Raw genomic sequence first — 20539 nt, forward strand, 5'->3', positions numbered from 1 at the left:
ATGTTTACTCTGAGTTTACTCTGATTAGCTGAAAAGCCATTCCAGGATGTTTGCCGTCCCATCCAACAGTTCATGTAGAGAGAGAAGTAGAAGTGGAATGTGAAGACTAGGCACCAATCTCATCAAGACATCATAAACCGCAAAACCAAAGCTTCCGTCATTGTAATCATCACTAAAGCTCAAGACTCCTCGCTGCCTGGGAAGCACTGCATGCCCATTAGCTTTGCCCATATAGTTGGTGTGTGAGGTTTGTTTTTTTGCTGGCAGCAGTTGTGTTGGTCAGCTGTGGGCAGGACTTCACAGTGGGATTATAACAATATTCCATCAGTCGGCAGCCCATCGCCATGCTGACAGGCCCTGCCAGATATGGCCTTATTAACATACATCATCATATTCGAGCTCATTTGCATACATCACACAACTCCCGCGGTTAAACACGTTACTGAAATCGAGCAATGCACATCTCACGGGTACATCATCAACACACACTTTTACAGGACAGCTTCAATTCAGCAACGTGTCAGGTGACCTGTCAGCTGATGCTCTTATTGCATCTGCAGCCACGGCTGCATTACCACAGTCGTCCACTAGGTGAAGCTCTATATTACACTCATCACTTCACAAAACCTGCTGACGATTCGAGTATCTTCCATTGCGCTCTCTCCAAGATTTCTTTAGTACACACTACGAAATGTTATGGCTGCTGCCCCCACTGCTCACATTAACTATTCATTATTTTGTTTATCCTTCAGTTCACTCCAAAACCTTCTCTCTCGGTTATTCATATTACAAAGGATATGGACTGTGTCTGCCGTGGCTCAGTGGGTAGCACCCTCGCCTCTGAGACAGAAGGTTGTGGGTTCAAGTCCCACTCCAGCGACCGGAGCACAAAAATCTAGGCTGACACTCCAGTGCAGTGCTGAGGGAGTGCTGCATTGTCGGAGGGGCCATCTTTCGGATGAGACATCAAACACTCTCAGGTGAACGTAAAAACTCTCACAGCACTGTTGGAAGAAGAGCAGGGGAATTCTCCCTAGTGTCCTGGGCTAATATCCCTCAACCAACATCACTAAGAACATAATAGGAGCAGGAGTAGGCCCCTCGAGGAATGGGCCCCTCGAGCCTGCTCCGCCATTTAATAAGATCATGGCTGATCCGATCATGGACTCAGCTCCACTTACCTGCCCACTCCCCATAACCCCTTATTTCTTTATTGGTTAAGAAACTGTCTATCTCTGTCTTAAATTTATTCAATGTCCCGGCTTCCACAGCTCTCTAAGGCAGCGAATTCCTCAGAGAAAAGATTTCTCCTCATCTCAGTTGTAAATGGGCGGCCCCTTATTCTAAGACCATGTCCTCTAGTTCTAGTCTCCCCTATCAGTGGAAACATCCTCTCTGCTTCCACCTTGTGAAGCCCCCATATAATCTTATACGTTTCGATAAGATCACCGCTCATTCTGGAGGCACTAGTTACTGTGGCGGAGAACAGATGGCAGGAGCTGGATACCAGCAGAGGTCACATAAAAGTTCCACCCAAAGAAATGACGAAACACTGGAACCAAATTGCAGCAGATTACTGCACAATGGTGACCACCATGAGATCTGGAGGCCAGTGCAAAAAGTGGCAGGACCTTGGTCAAGTAGCTAGTGCAAGTAATATTTTCATTTATTCAATGCAATTGCAATTGTAAATGTGGCCAGCTGGAAATGTCCCACCCAGCAGAAAGACACCCTCTCTAAAAAGTTGCATTTTCATCTTTGCAGAGGAAGGTGGCACACAATAAACAAGAACGAACCTGAACAGGAGGAGGCCCGGCAAATCTACACCCATTGACACCCTTGGAAGACAGGGTCGCTGCTTTGATGGGTCCTGCCTGGAGAAAAGCAACCACCACTGCACAAGCTGGGCCCACACTCGAGGGCGAGGGTAAGTCCTGCAAATTCCACAGTCTGGCTTTGCTAAATGTTCAGTACTGCACAGGCTAGCTATGCTTCAGTTGATGCAATGTGCTACCATTCATCGTTCAAATCAGCTTGTTACCTGCAATGTGTGAGCCTACTCATACCACCCACCCTGCCCCCCTCCTCTGCTGCTAACCATTTGTCTGTTCTGTTCTGTTGCAGAACTTGAGGCCAACCCTGATGATGCAGAAGATTCAGATGAGGACAGGCCTGAAAAGGAGAACATCTTGCAATCCCACCCTCCAGACCAAGAACATGGAGGTGAAGGGGAGGGGATGGAGATGGATGAAGCCCCCACTGTTTTACTGACTTTGGTGGAGGTGCAGGTGCCGCCCATTGAGGTGCCAGCCCTTTCCATGGCGAGTGGTTTGAGTGTTGGTGGGACATTCCATGGTTTCCTAACGTCCAAGGTTGCAGGTCCCAGTGTTGGGGTGCAGCGAGGCACACCCAGGGCCCTCCTGTCCCAGGCTGTGGGTCCCAGTGGTGGGGTGCAGCGAGGCACACCCAGGGCCCTCCTGTCCCAGGCTGTGGGTCCCAGTGGTGGGGTGCAGCGAGGCACACCCAGGGCCCTCCTGTCCCAGGCTGTGGGTCCCAGTGGTGGGGTGCAGCGAGGCACACCCAAGGCCCTCCTGTCCCAGGCTGTGGGTCCCAGTGGTGGGGTGCAGCGAGGCACACCCAGGGCCCTCCTGTCCCAGGCTGCGGGTCCCAGTGGTGGGGTGCAGCAAGGCACACCCAGGGCCCTCCTGTCCCAGGCTGTGGGTCCCAGTGGTGGGGTGCAGCGAGGCACACCCAGGGCCCTCCTGTCCCAGGCTGCGGGTCCCAGTGGTGGGGTGCAGCAAGGCACACCCAGGGCCCTCCTGTCCCAGGCTGTGGGTCCCAGTGGTGGGGTGCAGCGAGGCACACCCAGGGCCCTCCTGTCCTAGGCTGCGGGTCCCAGTGGTGGGGTGCAAGCCACACCCTTGGGGAGTAGGGGAAGGAGAGCTCGACTGTGCTCTCGTGAGGTGCAGGATGTAACAGATGTGGTTCAGATTATGGCAATGAGTGGGAGAGCATTGACCTTACCCGATCACTCCGGGACACCATCAGTGGGTTGGGTGATGAGGTATCCGGACTGTCAGGAGAAGTAACAACACTCTCACGAGGAATAGGAACGATGTCAGTGACCATGACGGAGGGAATGTCACAGGTAAGTGATGCGCTGTCCTAGATCTAGTCCTGTGTAATGAGACAGGATTAATAAACAATCTTCTAGTAAAGGAGCCCCTTGGAATGAGCATGATCATAGCATGGTTGAATTTCAAATTCAGATGGAGGGCGAGAAAGTTGGATCTCTAACCAGCGTACAAAGCTTAAATAAAGAAGGCAGAGTTGGCTAAACTGGACTGGGAAAATAGATTAAAGTGTGAGACGGTTGCTGAACAGTGGTGTAAATTTAAAGAGATATTTCACAACTCTCAAGAGGAGGAAAGAGTGCGAGAGAAAAGAAAGCCATCCGTGGCTAACTAAATAAAGGACGGTATCCAATGAAAAACAAGGGCATACAAAGTGGCCAAAACTAGTGGGAGGACTGAAGATTGGGAAGCTTTTAAAAGCCAGCAAAGAATGACAAAAAAATGATTAAGAATGGGAAGAATGAAAGTAAACTAGCACAAAATATAAAAACAGATAGCAAGAGTTTCTATAGGTATATAAAAAGGAAAAGAGTGGCTAAAGTAAATGTTGGTCCCTTAGAGGACGAGACTGGTGAATTAGTGATGGGGAACATGGAGATGGCAGAAACTCTGAACAAATATTTTGTATCAGTCTTTACAGTAGAGGACACTAACAATATCCCAACAGTGGATAGTCAAGGGGTTATGGCGGAGGGGAGGAACTTAACACAATCACAATCACTAAGGAGATGGTACTCAGTAAGATAATGGGACTAAAGGCGGATAAATCCCCTGGACCTGATGGCTTGCATCCTAGGGTCATAAGGGAAGTAGTGGCAGGGATAGTGCATTGGTTGTAATTTACCAAAATTCCCTGGATTCTAGGGAGGTCCCAGCAGATTGGAAAACTACAAATGTAACACCCCTATTCAAAAAAGGAGGCAGGCAAAAAGCAGGAAACTATAGACCAGTTAGCCTAACATCTGTGGTTGGGAAAATGTTGGAATCCATTATTCAAGAAGCAGTAACAGGACATTTGGAAAAGCATGATTTGGTCAGGCAAAGTCAGCATGGAGTTATGAAGGGGAAGTCATGTTTGACAAATTTGCTGGAATTCTTTGAGCATGTAACGAACAGGGTGGATAAACATACAAAGAAACATAGAAAATAGGTGCAGGAGTAGGCCATTTGGCCCTTCGAGCCTGCATCACCATTCAATAAGATCATTGCTGATCACCCCCTCAGTACCCCTTTCCTGCTTTCTCTCCATACCCCTTGATCCCTTTAGCCGTAAGGGTCATATCTAACTCCCTCTTGAATATATCCAATGAACTGGCATCAACAACTCTACGGCAGGGAATTCCACAGGTTAACAATTCTGAGTGAAGAAGTTTCTCCTCAGTTCTGTCCTAAATGGCTTACCCCTTATCCTTAGGCTGTGTCCCCTGGTTCTGGACTTCCCCAACATCAGGAACATTCTTCCTGCATCTAACCTGTCCAGTCCCGTCAGAATTTTATATGTTTCTATGAGATCCCCACTCATCCTTCTACACTCCAATGAATACAGGCCCAGTCGATCCAGTCTCGCCCCATGTCAGTCCAGCCAGCCCAGGAATCAGTCTAGTGAACCTTCGCTGCACTCCCTCAATAGCAAGAACGTCCTTCCTCAGATTCGGAGACCAAAACAGAACACAATATTCCAGGTGAGGCCTCACCAAGGCCCTGTACAACTGCAGTAAGACCTCCCTGCTCCTATACTCAAATCCCCTCACTATGAAGGCCAACATACCATTTGCCTTCTTCACCACCTGCTGTATCTGCATGCCAACTTTCAATGACTGATGTACCATGACACCCAGGTCTCGTTGCACCTCCCCTTTTACTAATCTATCACCATTCAAATATTCTGCCTTCGTGCTTTTGCCCCCAAAGTGGATAACCTCACATTTATCCACATTTTACTGCATCTGCCATGCGTTTGCCCACTCACCTAACCTGTCCAAATCACCCTGCAGCCTCTTAGCGTCCTCCTCACACCGCCACCCAGCTTAGTGTCATCTGCAAACTTGGATATTACATTCAATTCCTTCATCCAAATCATTAATGGATATTGTAAATAGCTGGGGTCCCAGCACTGAGCCCTGCGGCACCCCACTAGTCACTGCCTGCCATTCTGAAAAGGACCAGTTTATCCCGACTCTCTGCTTCCTGTCTGCCAACCAATTCTCTAGCCACGTCAGTACATTACCCCCAATACCATGAGCTTTAATTTTACATACCAATCTCTTGTGTGAGACCTTGTCAAAAGCCTTATGAAAGTCCAAAATACACCACATCCACTGGTCCTCCCTTGTCCACTCTACTAGTTACATCCTCAAAAAATTCCAGAAGATTTGTCAAGCAAGATTTCTCTTTCATAAATCCATGTTGACTTGGATAAAGGGGAACCAGTGGATGTGGTGTATTTGGACTTCCAGAAGGCATGTGACAAGGTGCCACACAAAAGGTTACTGTACAAGATAAAAGTTCACGGGGTTGGAGGTAATATATTAGCACGGATAGAAGATTGGCTGACAAACAGAAAACAGAGAGTCGGGATAAATGGTTCATTCTCTGGTTGGCAATCAGTAACTAGTGGGGTGCCGCAGGGATCAGTGCTGGGACCCCAACTATTTACAATCCATATTAACGACTTGGAAGAGGGGACTGAGTGTAATGTAGCCAAGTTTGCTGATGATACAAAAATGGGAGGAAGGGTAATGTGTGAAGACGACATAGACAGGCTAAGAGAATGGGCAAGAACTTGGTAGATGGAATATAATGTTTAAAAGTGTGAGGTCATGCACTTTGGCAGAAAAAAATCAAAGAGCAAGTTATTATTTAAATAGAGAAAGATTGCAAAGTGCTGCAGTACAGCGGGACCTGGGGGTACTTGTGCATGAAACACAAAAGGTTAGTATGCAGGTACAGCAAGTGATCAGGAAGGCCAATGGAATCTTGGCCTTTATTGCAAAGGGGATGGAGTATAAAAGCAGGGAAGTCTTGCTACAGTTGTACAGGGTATTGGTGAGGCCACACCTGGAATACTGTGTACAGTTTTGGTTTCCATTTTTACGAAAGGATATACTTGCTTTGGAGGCAGTTCAGAGAAGGTTCACTCGGTCGATTCCGGAGATGAGGGGGTTGACTTATGAGGAAAGGTTGAGTAGGTTGGGCCTCTACTCATTGGAATTCAGAAGAATGAGAGGTGATCTTATCGAAAAGTATAAGATTATGAGGGGGCTTGACAAGGTGGATGCAGAGAGGATGTTTCCACTGGTGGGAGAGACTAGAACTAGAGGGCATGATCTTAGAATAAGGGGCCGCCCATTTAGAACTGAGATGAGGAGAAATTTCTTCTCTCAGAGGATTGTGAATCTGTGGAATTCGCTGCCTCAGAGAGCTTGGGAAGCTGGGACATTACATTTCAGACAGAAATAGACAGTTTCTTAACCGATAAGGGGATAGGGGGTCATGGGGAACGGGCAGGGAAGTGCAGCTGAGTCCATGATCAGATCAGCCATGATCTTATTGAATGGTGGAGCAGGCTCGAGGAGCCGTATGGCCTACTCCTGATCCTATTTCTTATGTTCTTATGTAACACTAGGGAGGGAATGTCAGAGATGGTGCAAACACCATCACTGACCATGAGGGAGGGAATGTTGCAGGTCGTTGAAGCACCGTCCGGGCGTATGAGGGACGGCATGTTGGAGTTAGCTGCTGCAATTAGGGAACACGCCCAGACCCCGCTGCCAATGACGCAATCAACTGCCGCTCCCACTCCAATCCCCACACCAGTATCTGAAGAGGCCCGAGCCGGGCCCTCCACATTGCCGACTGATACCCTGCCACCACCCTCACTCTCCCTCCCTCAACAGGTGCACACTACCCAAGATCTTAGAAAGAATAAGCTTGGTACCAACCCAAAAACACTGGACAGGGGTGGAGTCACCAAGAACAAGCGCAGCGGGCAGTCTTAGAATAAGGTGGGGGAGAGATGGGTGCAGCCTTTCTTTGCTGCTGCTGCTGTTATTACTACTGTTACTGTTCTCAAATTAAAAGATTTTTGCAAATTATGTAAATTTGCACGTTTAAAAGTTAGTAAGTGATCTTAGAGTTTGTAAGTGATCATAACTGAAAACTTTAAAGTTTGATACAAGAATAATTTTATTAAAAAGTTAAGTTAAGTACAAAGAACAGTTTTTGTTAAACTTTTGAAAATATATTTTACATTAAATGTGAATCATTTTCATTATTTGTTCCATTATTAACACAGCAGGCAGGACAGGCTCTTTGTTCTCTCTCCCCAAGGTCTGAGTGGATGGATTTCTCTCCACTGCCCCCCGCCCCTGCGAACTGAAGAAGCGTCCGGGCACAGGGCCGACACTACGACCCCCTCCCCCGGGCTTGTTTTCCAGCCGAGCCCTGAGCCCGTGTCCGGGCACGGGGCCAATTCTGGGGGCCGACACTATGACCCCCTCCCCCGGGCTTGTTTTCCAGCCGAGCCCTGAGCCCGTGTCCGGGCACGGGGCCGATTCTGGGGGCCGACACTATGACCCCCTCCCCCGGGCTTGTTTTCCAGCCGAGCCCTGAGCCTGTGTCCGGGCACGGGGCCGATTCTGGGGGCCGACACTATGACCTTCCAGTCCACCTTGAAGACATTCGGTGGTGGCGTGAGTAAAAAAAAAAAAACCCTGAAAACTTCAGAAATCCAAGAAACTGTTGAAAGGTAAAAAAATGTTGAACTTTATTATGGATATTTCAAGTGTTAGAGACGCCCTCCAAAAACTTTGATGACAAACAATGGGGTCTTTCAACGCCAATTTCTCAATGTGCGCGGCTTTCTGTTAACTCACCAGAAGGTTTTGCGGGAGTGGCCCGATATGCCGACCTAGGATAAAAAATTTGGGCTAACTGCGAAAAATGCTGAAAATTGGCGCAGACATGAGGGATGTTTTATGACTATGACATCAAACAAAACCTAACCTAGAAAAATCGTAACTAAAGCAGTTACACCGGTGCAGATTAGAGGGAAACTTTGAATTAAATAATTACGGCAGAAAAAACGGCACAAAGGACCCGGGAAAATGGAGCCCATAATCTTAGGTCTGTCAGCAGATAACAGAGTAATTGAAATTAAGAGTGTCAGATATACACAGAGGCATTAGAAACGGCTGCACAAAGGCTGCACAAGAAGCCTGCTGTGTGTGTCACTCAATGCAGGGAGCAGATGTGTATGTGTGTGTGTGTGTGTGTGTAAATGCACTGACTGTTGAAATCAACCAGTCACATCCTAATCTTAATTGCCTTCTGCTGAATACACAGCACACAGAGAATAGAAGGGTTAGAGAGCATGAATGAGAAAAGACCACTCCTAACATCTTGCATTTATATAGCACCTTTAACATCGTAAAACCTTCCAAGGCACTTATCAGACAAAATTTGACACCGAGCCACATAAGGAGATATTTGGACATGTGTCCAAAAGCTTGATTGAAGAGGTAGGCTTTAAGGAGCGTCTTAAAGGAGAGAGAGTCAAAAAGGCAGAGAGATTTAGGGAGGGAATTCCAGAGCTTCGGGCCCAGGCAGCTGAAGGCACGGCTGCCGATGGTGGAGTGAAGGAAGTGGGGGTTGTGAAAGAGGCCAGATTGGAGGAGCGCAGAGATCTTGGAGGGTTGTAGGTCTGGAGGAGATTCCTGTGATAGGGAGGGTTGTAAGGCTGGAGAAGGTTAGAGGTAGGGAGGGGTGAAGCCACGGAGGTGGTGGCAGAGGTAGGGAGGAGTGAGGCCACGGAGGTGGTGGCAGAGATAGGGAGGAGTGAGGCCACGGAGGTGGTGGCAGAGATAGGGAGGAGTGAGGCCACGGAGGTGGTGGCAGAGGTAGGGAGGAGTGAGGCCACGGAGGTGGTGGCAGAGATAGGGAGGAGTGAGGCCACGGAGGTGGTGGCAGAGGTAGGGAGGAGTGAGGCCACGGAGGTGGTGGCAGAGATAGGGAGGAGTGAGGCCACGGAGGTGGTGGCAGAGATAGGGAGGAGTGAGGCCACGGAGGTGGTGGCAGAGGTAGGGAGGAGTGAGGCCACGGAGGTGGTGGCAGAGGTAGGGAGGAGTGAGGCCACGGAGGTGGTGGCAGAGATAGGGAGGAGTGAGGCCACGGAGGTGGTGGCAGAGATAGGGAGGAGTGAGGCCACGGAGGTGGTGGCAGAGATAGGGAGGAGTGAGGCCACGGAGGTGGTGGCAGAGGTAGGGAGGAGTGAGGCCACGGAGGTGGTGGCAGAGATAGGGAGGAGTGAGGCCACGGAGGTGGTGGCAGAGGTAGGGAGGAGTGAGGCCACGGAGGTGGTGGCAGAGATAGGGAGGAGTGAGGCCACGGAGGTGGTGGCAGAGGTAGGGAGGAGTGAGGCCACGGAGGTGGTGGCAGAGATAGGGAGGAGTGAGGCCACGGAGGTGGTTGCAGAGGTAGGGAGGAGTGAGGCCATGGAGGTGGTGGCAGAGGTAGGGAGGAGTGAGGCCACGGAGGTGGTGGCAGAGATAGGGAGGAGTGAGGCCACGGAGGTGGTGGCAGAGATAGGGAGGAGTGAGGCCACGGAGGTGGTTGCAGAGGTAGGGAGGAGTGAGGCCACGGAGGTGGTGGCAGAGATAGGGAGGAGTGAGGCCACGGAGGTGGTGGCAGAGGTAGGGAGGAGTGAGGCCACGGAGGTGGTGGCAGAGATAGGGAGGAGTGAGGCCACGGAGGCTCACCCAACCTACACCATTTGCAACCTACATCAGCATTATCCTAGTGCACCATCACAAACACAATCGACAGTGCAACTGAGCAATGGGATTTGGGTTTGCAGCCACAACTCGAGGTTTCAGGCTGCTGACGGCCTTTTCAAAAGCAAAGTACACCGCTACGGTCGTGTGGTGGTTATATTAGGCAGAGGTTCGCACTAATAATCCAGAGAACGAGTGTTCAAATCCCACCAGAGCAGACTATTTTAATTCAGTTTAAAGCTAAACTGGAAATAAAAATCTGGTATCAGTAAAAGTGACCGTGAAGCTGTTGGATTGCGGTAAAACCCCACCGGGTTCACTGAAGCAAACCTGCCGTCCTTATGCAGTCTGGCCTGTACGTGCCTCCAGCCCCACACCAATGTGGTGACTCTTAACTGCCCTGTGAAGTGGTGGGACAGGTCAGTCGGTTGTACCGGGGGTTCAAGGTGGCAATAAATGGCAGCCTGACCAGCAACACCCACAGCCCGAGAGTGAATTTTTTTTTAAATTACCAGATAGAATGGTGTAGAGTTAGAGACCAGTTACTCACACACACACACACACACACACATCTCCCAAACTGGCACATACTCTTCTTATGCACTAGTTCAGGCCGTGCCAATTATTCCTCCACATCTTATACTCAACGCAAAATGAAGCAGCTCACCCCAACTCCTGATGCAACCTCTTGTCTCAAGTTTGTTGCAATAAAGCAGAACAGGACCTTGACCCGTTACTAATTTTCCATTATCAGGAGAACAGTCAGCCTCCCAGCCTGCCTGCACAGACGATATCCACCCGTGAGCCCTGAATGAGGTAGGATGGGTGCTGTGCGATTCCCTTGCAGGGGCAGGAAAAATGCAGGGAACAGCGCCTGCCCTTATACATGGGCTTCTTCGACCTTACAAAGGGCCTTTGACACTGTCTATGGAGCGTCCTCCTCCGTTTCGGATGCCCCCAAAAGTACATCACCATCCTCCGCCTGCACCACGACGACATGCAGACCGTGATCCTTACCAACGGATCCATTACGAACCCAATCCACGTCCGGACCGGGGTCAAGCAGGGCTGCGTCATCACTCCAAACCTCTTAATCTTCCTCGCTACCATGCTCCACCTCACAGTCGACAAGCTTCCCGCTGGAGTGGAACTGAACTACAGAACCAATGGGAACCTGCGCCGTCTCCAGGCCAGATCCAAGACCACCCCAACCTCTGTCATCGAGCTACAGTACGCGGACGACGCCTGCGTCTGTGCACACAGAGGTTGAACTCCAGGCCATAGTTGACGTATTTACCGAGGCATATGAAAGCATGGGCCTTACGCTAAACATCAGTAAGACAAAGATCCTCCACCAGCCTGTCCTCGCAGCACAGCACTGCCCCCCAGTCATCAAGATCCACGGTATGACCGTGGGGCAACGTGGACTACTTCCCTTATCTCAGGAGCCAACAAGAGCAGGCATTGACGACGAGATCCAACACCGCCTCCAGCCGCCTGAGGAAAAGAGTGTTTGAAGACCAGGCCCTCAAAACTGTCACCAAGCTCGTGGTCTGCAGGGCCGTAGTAATACCCGTCCTCCTGTACGGCTCAGAGACATGGACCATGTCGCTGGAGAAATATCACTAGCGATGTCTCCGCAAGATCCTACAAATCCCCTGGGAGGACAGACGCACCAACATTAGCGTCCTCGACCAGGCCAACATCCCCAGCATTGAAGCACTGACCACACTTGGTCAGCTCCGCTGGGCAGGCCACATAGTTCACATGCCAGACACGAGACTCCCAAAGCAAGCGCTTTACTCAGAACTCGCCCACAGCAAACGAGCCAAAGGTGGGCAGAGCAAACGTTACAAGGATACCTTCAAAGCCTCCCTGGTGAAGTGTGACATCACCACTTACACCTGGGGGTTTCTGGCCAAAAACTGCCCTAAGTAGAGGAAGTGCATCCGGGAGGGCACTGAGCTCCTCGAGTATCGTCGCCAAGAGCGTGCAGAAATCAAGTGCAGGCAACGGAAGGAGCGTGCGGCAAACCAGATTCCCTGCCAACCCTTCCCCTTAACCACTGTCTGTCCCACCTGTGACAGAGACTGTGGTTCTCATATTGGACTGTTCAGGCACCTGAGAACTCATTCCTCGATTCCAAAGGACTGCCTATGATGATCGTTATGGCTCTCTGGAGTTAGGGGTTGATCTCCTAGACTGGAAGGAGACTAATGTAGTTCCAATTTGTTTTTAAAGTGGGACAACACTGAGCCAGGTATACAGGCACATTCGCCTGATGTCAGTAATAGGAAAGATGCTCAAAGGTACCTACGATACAAAGATGGGAGGAAAAGCAATGTGTGAGGACACAAAAAATCTGCAAAAGGACATAGACAGGCAAAGTGAGTGGGCAAAAATTTGGCAGATGGAGTATAAGTTGGAAATGTGAGGTCATGCACTTTGGCAGAAAAAAAATCAAAGAGCAAGTTATTATTTAAATGGAGAAAGATTGCAAAGTGCTGCAGTACAGCGGGACCTGGAGGTACTTGTGCATGAAACACAAAAGGTTAGTATGCAGGTACAGCAAGTGATCAGGAAGGCCAATGGAATCTCGGCCTTTATTGCAAAGGGGATGGAGTATAAAAGCAGGGAAGTCTTGCTACAGTTATACAGAGTATTGGTGAGGCCACACTGGAATACTGCGTGCAGTTTTGGTTTCCATATTTACAAAAGGATATACTTGCTTTGGAGGCAGTTCAGAGAAGGTTGACAAGGCCGATTCCAGAGATGAGAGAGTTGACTTATGAGGAAAGGTTGAGTAGGTTGAGCCTCTACTCATTGCAGTTCAGAAGAATGAGAGGTGATCTTATCGAAACGTGTAAGATTATGAGGGGGCTTGACAAGAGGATGTTTCCACTGATAGGGGAGACTAGAACTAGAGGGCAAAATCTTAGAATAAGGGGTCGCCCATTTAAAACTGAGATGAGGAGGAATTTCTTCTCTCAGAGGGTTGTAACTCTGTGGAATTCGCTGCCTCAGAGAGCTGTGGAGGCTGGGACATTGAATAAATTTAAGACAGAAATAGAGAGTTTCTTAAACGATAAGGGAATAAGGGGTTATGGGGAGCAGGCAGGGAAATGGAACTGAGTCCATGATCGGATCAGCCATGATCTTATTGAATGGCGGAGCAGGCCCGAGGGGCCGTATGGCCTACTCCTATTTATGTTCTTGTGTATCATTAGAGATGCCCGATATGACCACAGACAGAGACGATCCCATCGGGGAAACTCAACACGGCTTTCAGAAAAGAAGGTGTGTGTTACCAGTTTGATTGAATTGTTTGAGGAAGTCACCAGGATAGTGGATGAGGGTACTTACAGAAAGCCTTTGATAAGGAACTGCACAAGAGGCTTCGATATGAAACCGATTCTTTGGGATCAGTGGTAATCGGGTGGACTGAGAATTGGCTGAATGAGCTCAGGCAGGAAGTTGTAGTCAGTAGATTTGGATCTAGCTACCAGTACCAGTGGTGTCCCAGCGGGATGGAAGTTGGGAACGTTGTTCTTTACATTGATAATCTAGGGGGAATGCTCTGCAAGGTTGTGGACGATACCCAGATATGTGCGAGAGTCAGGACTGCAGAGGATGCTTGACTGCTGCAGGCAGCTCTGGGTGTGATGGGGGATTGGGCCAGTGTTTTACTTAGGTAAATGTAGTGTTATGGGCAGGTCAAATGCTAAATATACATACACCCTACTGGGAAGGAGAAATAAAGGCAGTGGTGAGAGAGAGAGAGAGATCTGGGTGTTTTAGTGTGTCGATCTCTAGTGATCTGTGACCAATGCCGTGAAGCGATAGCCAAAGACAAGGTTCGGGGATGTATTCACAGGACAATTCATGGATACAGTAAAAGAGATAGAGGCACCGGAGAGGGTGCAGAGAAGTGTTACAACGATGATACCAGAAATGTGAGGGTATAAATATCAGGAAAGGATGAACAGGCTAGGTCTCTTTTCTCTTGAAAAAAGGCTGAGGTGACCTAATAAAGGTCTTGAAAATGATGAAAGGTTTTGATAGAGTGGATACAGAGAGAATGTTTCCACTTGTGGGGAAGAGCCTAACTAGAGGCCATCGATATAGGATAGTCACCAAGAAATCAAATAGGGAATTCAGGAGAAACTTCTTTACCCAGAGAGTGGTGAGAATGTGGAACTCGCTGCCACAGGGAGGGGGTGAGGCGAATAGTATCAATGCATTTAAGGGGAAGCTGGATAAACATCTGAGGGAGAAGGGAATAGAGGGTTATGCTGATAGATTTAGATGAGGAAAGACGGGAGTAGGCCCGAGTGGAGCATAAATGCCTGCATGGACTGGTTGGGCCGAATGGCCTGTTTCCGTGCCGTATATCCGATGTAATCCGACGCAGTAAGGAGAAGGAAATTTAGCAAAAACTTATTTTTTGAAGGGAGAGAGAAGAAACAAAGAAGAAGAAAGAAAGTGTTTAGAAATAATGGCTGGTTAGTAACCGCAGACAGTGGTTCTAAAGCTTCTCAGTGTAGCGAACCCCAACAGTGATACACTCCAAGGACCAGCGCAACATCCAAAAGACAAGTGCCAGCTGTCCAAAGGAACACGGTGCTACCATTACTCAAAACATTTCTATTAATCAAAACAGATATAGCAAGTCAACACATACATAAACCTGATGATAGCCTCACCAGCTCTGGGATTCAGCAGGTGGCCATCCAGCCCCTCGGGCCTGTTCCACCATTCAATTAGATCACAGCTGGTCTGTATCTTCACTCCATATCCCTGGATACCCTTACTCAGCAAAACCATATCTGCCGTAACATTTTCAATTGCCCCCCAGCATCCACAGCCCTTTGGCCGGGGTGGGGGGGGGAGGGGGGGGAGAGAAAGAGAGTTCCAGATTCCCACTACCCTTTGTGTGAATAAGTGCTTCCCGATTTCATTCCTAAATGTCCCAGTTTTAATTTTAAAGATGAATGCCCCCATGTTCTGGATTTGCCCCACCAGAGGAAAAACAGTTTCTCTCCATCTATCTTACTGAATCCCTTTATCATGTTAAATACATTAATTCGATCACCCCTCAACGTTCTAAACTTAAAAAGGAACACAAACTAAGGTTAGGTAAAATTATCTTCACAATTTTACCCTCCAAGCCCTGGTATCATCCTGACGAACCTGCACCCCTCCAAGGCCAACATATCCGTCCTGAGGTGTGGCACCCAAAACTGAACACAGCGCTCCAGATGGGGTCTGGCCTAAGCTCTGAACAAGGTATAATTTCCTCACTTCTGCACCCCAACTCCCCAAGAAAAAGGCCAGCATTCCATTAGCCTTTTTGTACCTGTGCGCCAGCTTTTGGTCATTTGTGTACATGGACATCCAAGACACTGCCTTCCTCCACAGCTCCTAGTCTCTTGTCATTAAGAAAACATTCTGAATTGTCTTCATTCAATGCTCCTTGTTTGAAAGCCAACATCTAGGATAAAATGAGCTTCATATATTGTACAGCAATGAAGCCAACCCCAACATTAACACTGATTCAGCAACATTAACATTCTATTACACAAAGCACAGAAATTATTGCCCTGAAGTAAAATCTTCAAGCAGAGGTTGGTACAGAGGAGGGACAATATTTGGGAGTAGGTGATACACCCAAAGGTTTTTGGTTATTAAATGAGCATTCAAGCTGTATCAAGTGAATTACGAATTATCGGGTCATTCTGGCTGTGTCCTTCAACAAAGTAGACCTTCTGGGATTCCCTAGAACTGTGCAGGCAGAATTCATTATCATAAATTAGTCACATTTCAGGCTGCTTTTTGTGCCGTTAGCCATTTTACTCCAAGGGTATCACAGCTGTGAAATATTAACTGACTGGAGCCCAACAGAGACAGAGAATTCTCCTTTACGCGAACACAGTGACCAATTGCACCGCTCGTAGAGATTTCAGACAATTAGCATTCTGTCATGTGACACTACCTAGAGTACATTAACAATCTTGGCCCTGAAATTCCGGCCTTGCCCGGTCCGTACAGAATATGCACAGACCCTGCGAGGCCTGGTAAAAGCCGCTTTTATCGGGGCACGATGGGCATGCGCCGAAAACCGGCTTTTCCGCTCTGTCAAGATCTCTTGACAGATCCTCCGCTTCCCCTGGAGAAGGACATCAGTGCGGGAGAGATTGGGCTATTTGCCCAACTCATGCCCAGCGAATGTCCTTCAAACTTTTACGCCTGGTAAAAGCAGGTAAGAGTTTTGAAACATATAAAAATAACATTTAAATACACATTGTTATAGTAAAAACCCTGTCCACTAAGGTGTTTATTTTAAACCCTATTAAAACAAAAAAAAAAAAAATTGCACAAATATATATTTTTCTAAAACATTTAATTAACTTTAATTTCAATTAATTTTAAATATGTGTATTTTTTTTAAAAATTTATTACTCTGTGTTTGGGTATTTTCGGGGGTTATTCTCATTGATAGTAATGGGAACTCGTAAAATTGGAGTTCCCATCGCTAGCAATGAGAATACTGCACAGTGATTGGTGGGCCAGGCCCACATGACTCCAGCTTCTCCGTCCGTATCTAGAAGACATGGACGCACTGCAAAGCGTGGGAAGAGCAGGCCTCTGCCCGGAATCCAAGGTGCCTCCGGGACCACCAGGTACATTAATGGAGAAATTTTGGATCGGAGGCGTTCGTCCGAAGAAAGCCTCCAACCGGAATTTCAGGGCCAATATGTCGGTGTGTACTTCCTGTTAATGTCTCTGATCATACATTTCAATGCCCATATTTGTAATGGAAACTACCTGTAATTACAGGCTCCTGCCAGTAGTGGTGCTGCAGCAACACTGTGTCTCCTAGCTCCTCAGTCTTCTCCTTCAAGCAACATAGCGCCTGTGCTTCCCAAATTCCTGTACATTTGGTTATTTAACTATAACCTCCTTTATAACTTCCTCCAGCCCTACAGCAGTCCTAGATCTCTGTGCTCCTCCAACTGCGGCTTCTTGTGAATCCATCACTCCACCATCGGTGACTGTGCCTTCAGCTGCCTAGCCCAAACTCTGGAATTCCCTCCCTAAACCTCTCTGCCTCTCTCTCTCTCTCCTCCTTTAAGACACTCCTTAAAACCTACCTCTTTGCCCAAGCTTTTGGTCACCTGTCCAAATATCTCCTTATGTGGCTCGGGTATCAATCTTTGTTAACGCTTTGATAATGCTCCTGTGAAGCACCTTGGGACGTTTTACTCAGTTAAAGGTGCTATATAAATGCAAGTTGCTGTTAAATAAGGCAAAGCTTTGGTTTTATTAAAGAGCATTTCAATTTGAGTTTTACACAGCACAGAAGATAACCAGGACAATGTAAAGAGGTGGAGAGGATCAGGGAGGGAATTCTAGAGCTGAAGGCCCAGGCAGCTGAAGGCACGGCCGACAATGGTACAGCGATTAAAATTGCGCAAGAACCCACAATTGGAGGAGCAGAGATCTCGGAGGGTTATGGGGCTGGAGGAGGTAATAGAGATAGGGAGGGTTGTCGGGCTGGAGGAGGTTAGAGATAGGGAGGGTTGTCGGGCTGGAGAAGGTTACAGAGATAGGGAGGGTTGTCGGGCTGGAGGAGGTTACAGAGATAGGGAGGGATGTAGGGTTGGAGGAGGTTACAGAGATAGGGAGGGTTGTCGGGCTGGAGGAGGTTACAGAGATAGGGAGGGTTGTCGGGCTGGAGAAGGTTACAGAGATAGGGAGGGTTGTCGGGCTGGAGGAGGTTACAGAGATAGGGAGGGATGTAGGGTTGGAGGAGGTTACAGAGATAGGGAGGGTTGTAGGGCTGGAGGAGGTTAGAGAGATCGGGAGGGTTGTAGGGCTGGAGGAGGTTACAGAGATAGGGAGGGGTGTAGGGCTGGAGGAGGTTAGAGAGATAGGGAGGGTTGTCGGGCTGAAGGAGGTTACAGAGATAGGGAGGGGTGAGACTATGGAGGGATATAAATATGAGGATGAGAATGTTTAATTCGAGGGGTTGCTGGACCAGCAGCCAATGGAGGTCGGTGAGCACAGGGGTGAGCGAGTGAACAGGACTTGCTCTCTGGTACAATTTTCAAGTTGTTTTTTTTTTAAATTCAGTTTTTATCAGTTACTGACAGGTGGCAAAAAAATATATAAATTAGGTGGCACAAAGAATGGCCTAAAAAGGTGGCACATGGACACAGCAGTGTACACAAACAGCAGATCTTTCTGGCCATGGGCAGGGGCGAGATCCATCCATTCACACAGCCTAATGCTCCTATTGGTTACACTGCTAGCCCCCCCTCCAATAGCTACCAAGCTCCAGAGACAGAAAGCTTCCATCAGCTTGTATGTAGAAGAGGTCGACTTTAGGGAGCCAGTCCCACTTCCATGATAACTGAATGAGAGGGAAGTGGGGACGGGAGGCCCAATGCACAGTATGCTGGACTCTCAACAACAATTGGAGGATGGGAGTTTGATGTATGGCACGGGAGCGCTCCCTCAGTACTGCCCCTCCGACGGTGCGGCACTCCCCCAGTACTGCCCCCCCTCAGTACTGCCCCTCCGACAGTGCGGCGCTCCCTCAGTACTGCCCCTCTGACAGTGCGGCACTCCCCCAGTACTACCCCTCCGACGGTGCGGCGCTCCCGCAGTACTGACCCTCCTCAGTACTGCCCCTCCGACAGTGCGCCGCTCCCTCAGTACTGCCCCTCCGACGGTGCGGTGCTCCCGCAGTACTACCCCTCCGACAGTGCGGCGCTCCATCAGTACTGCCACTCCGACAGTGCAGCACTCCCCCAGTACTACCCCTCCGATGGTGCGGCTCTCCCACAGTACTGCCCCTCCGGCACTCCCGCAGTACTGCCCCTCCGACAGCGCGGCGCTCCCTCAGTACTGCATTGGGAGTGTCAGCCTGGATTACGTTCTCAAGTTCTTATAATGGGACTTCTCGAACCCTCAACTTTTTGACTCAAAAGTGAGAATGTTGTCACCGAGTCACTGGGGGCGGTCGGAGTAATGAGAAGCCTCCTGGCTCAAGAGCGAGGTGTTACTTTGATATTAAAATATTTGGAAGGATGTGGTTAGTCATGCAGCGGAAATGAAAATAGCAAGGGTTATGCAAATCACGTTATTAATGTTAGGATAGCAAACAGTATATGCACGTGTAAAATCACTGTCTCAAGACACACTGCTCTCCTGTTTAAATACTAAACCAGCGAGTAGTAGCCAGAGGTTAACTGCATGCAACAGATTGGGGAGTGGGTGTATGACAGCCATAAAACCACTCAATCTTCAGCAAATTATGGTTTGGCCAGGAGAGCTTGTGGTTATCAAGAACTAGAGGAGAGTGCTGAACTTGTGCAAAGTATCGTAATATTCAGGTATTTCATGATTTGCAGAAGGTTACGTCATAATGAGTAACACACACTAGGATAACGACAAAGGATAAATGTGCTTCCTCATAATACATGATCTGCCCAATTCCGCAACCTCAAAGGACGAGGGCAGCAGGCACATGGGAACACCATCACCTCCAAGTTCCCCTCAAAGTCACACAGCATCCTGAATTGGAAATAGATCACCGTTCCTTCATCGTCGCTGGGTCAAAATCCTGGAACTCCCTCCCTAACAGCACTGTGGGAGCACCTTCACCACACGGACAATGGGGGTCCATGGGATAGGGGTGGCCAATAAATGCCCATCTTACTCGCGACACCCATATCCCAAGAATTCTTTATCAAAATCAGCTCTATACCCAGAGCAAGGAGATCCCAAAGCGGGATCTGAGCTGAATCTAAACAGCACAATCGATGGCACCAAGTATGGGCTGCCACATCTGGTCAGGAAGCAGCACCCCTGGACAATCTGATACGGATGCTGATGAGCAAGCAGAGGGTGAGCACTGAAACTGAACATCGATGGTGAAGCGACAATACTGGTGGAGGTTGGTGAGGGGGCATCTGATACAGGGCAGCGTGTAGTGTGCTTTGTGCCACCACTGGAGTTGTCCACGAGGGTCCCAAACTTCATATTGAAGGCTGGAAGATGCCTGTACATCTTTTCTTTTCTTTTAACAAGGGGTGGCCGTTGCACACCAGTCACCACACGGGCCTAGCTGAGCAAGGTCTTGGTCCAGTGGCAAAGGACTGGAGTCCAGGCTCTACTGTATGGACTTAGTTGCATATGGCGGAATGCGCGCCGTAAGCACGGCCCTTCGGTGAGATGGTAGGTGATCTGAGACTTGGCTGGGGGCAGGCTTTGGGAAGGCCACTGAACTGAATGTTGATGGATCTTTAGTGGGCTGCCTTTAACACCAAAACGACCACAGGCCCAGCCCTGTACTGAAGAGTTACGTGTCTCAGACAAAGCAGTGGGAGATGGTGTGAGCCTCCTGCAGTCCAACTCCCAGGTCTGCGCTGGAGTGGAGGAGCAATTATCTGCACTGCAGCCTAGCACTGAGGCACCTGCACTTATAGCCTGAGTTACAGAGGTTATAGACACACAGGCACAGAATAAGTATCTCTCATAAATGTAGTGTCAGTTGTACAGAAGACACCTCAAGTCGCTGGAGATATGTCACCAACGATGTCGCCACAAGATCCTGCAAATCCCCTGGGA

General features: G+C 48.8%; 1 protein-coding gene across 6 annotated transcripts in view; it reads right to left on the bottom strand.

Moving 5' to 3' along the window:
• Positions 1-20539, bottom strand: part of extl3 (exostosin-like glycosyltransferase 3) — a 130997-nt gene that overhangs the window by 98100 nt on the left and 12358 nt on the right. The window contains exon 1 of one of the 6 annotated variants that reach the window (XM_070884694.1): positions 3025-3084. The exons of the other annotated variants lie outside the window; for them this stretch is intronic. The gene's annotated coding sequence lies outside the window, so the exon portion shown is untranslated. Of the gene's footprint in view, positions 1-3024; positions 3085-20539 lie in introns of those variants that run through there. 6 annotated transcript variants of the gene reach the window in all.

This window comes from Pristiophorus japonicus, chromosome 7, assembly GCF_044704955.1.
Source record: "Pristiophorus japonicus isolate sPriJap1 chromosome 7, sPriJap1.hap1, whole genome shotgun sequence".
In the NCBI taxonomy this organism is placed as follows: domain Eukaryota; kingdom Metazoa; phylum Chordata; class Chondrichthyes; family Pristiophoridae; genus Pristiophorus; species Pristiophorus japonicus.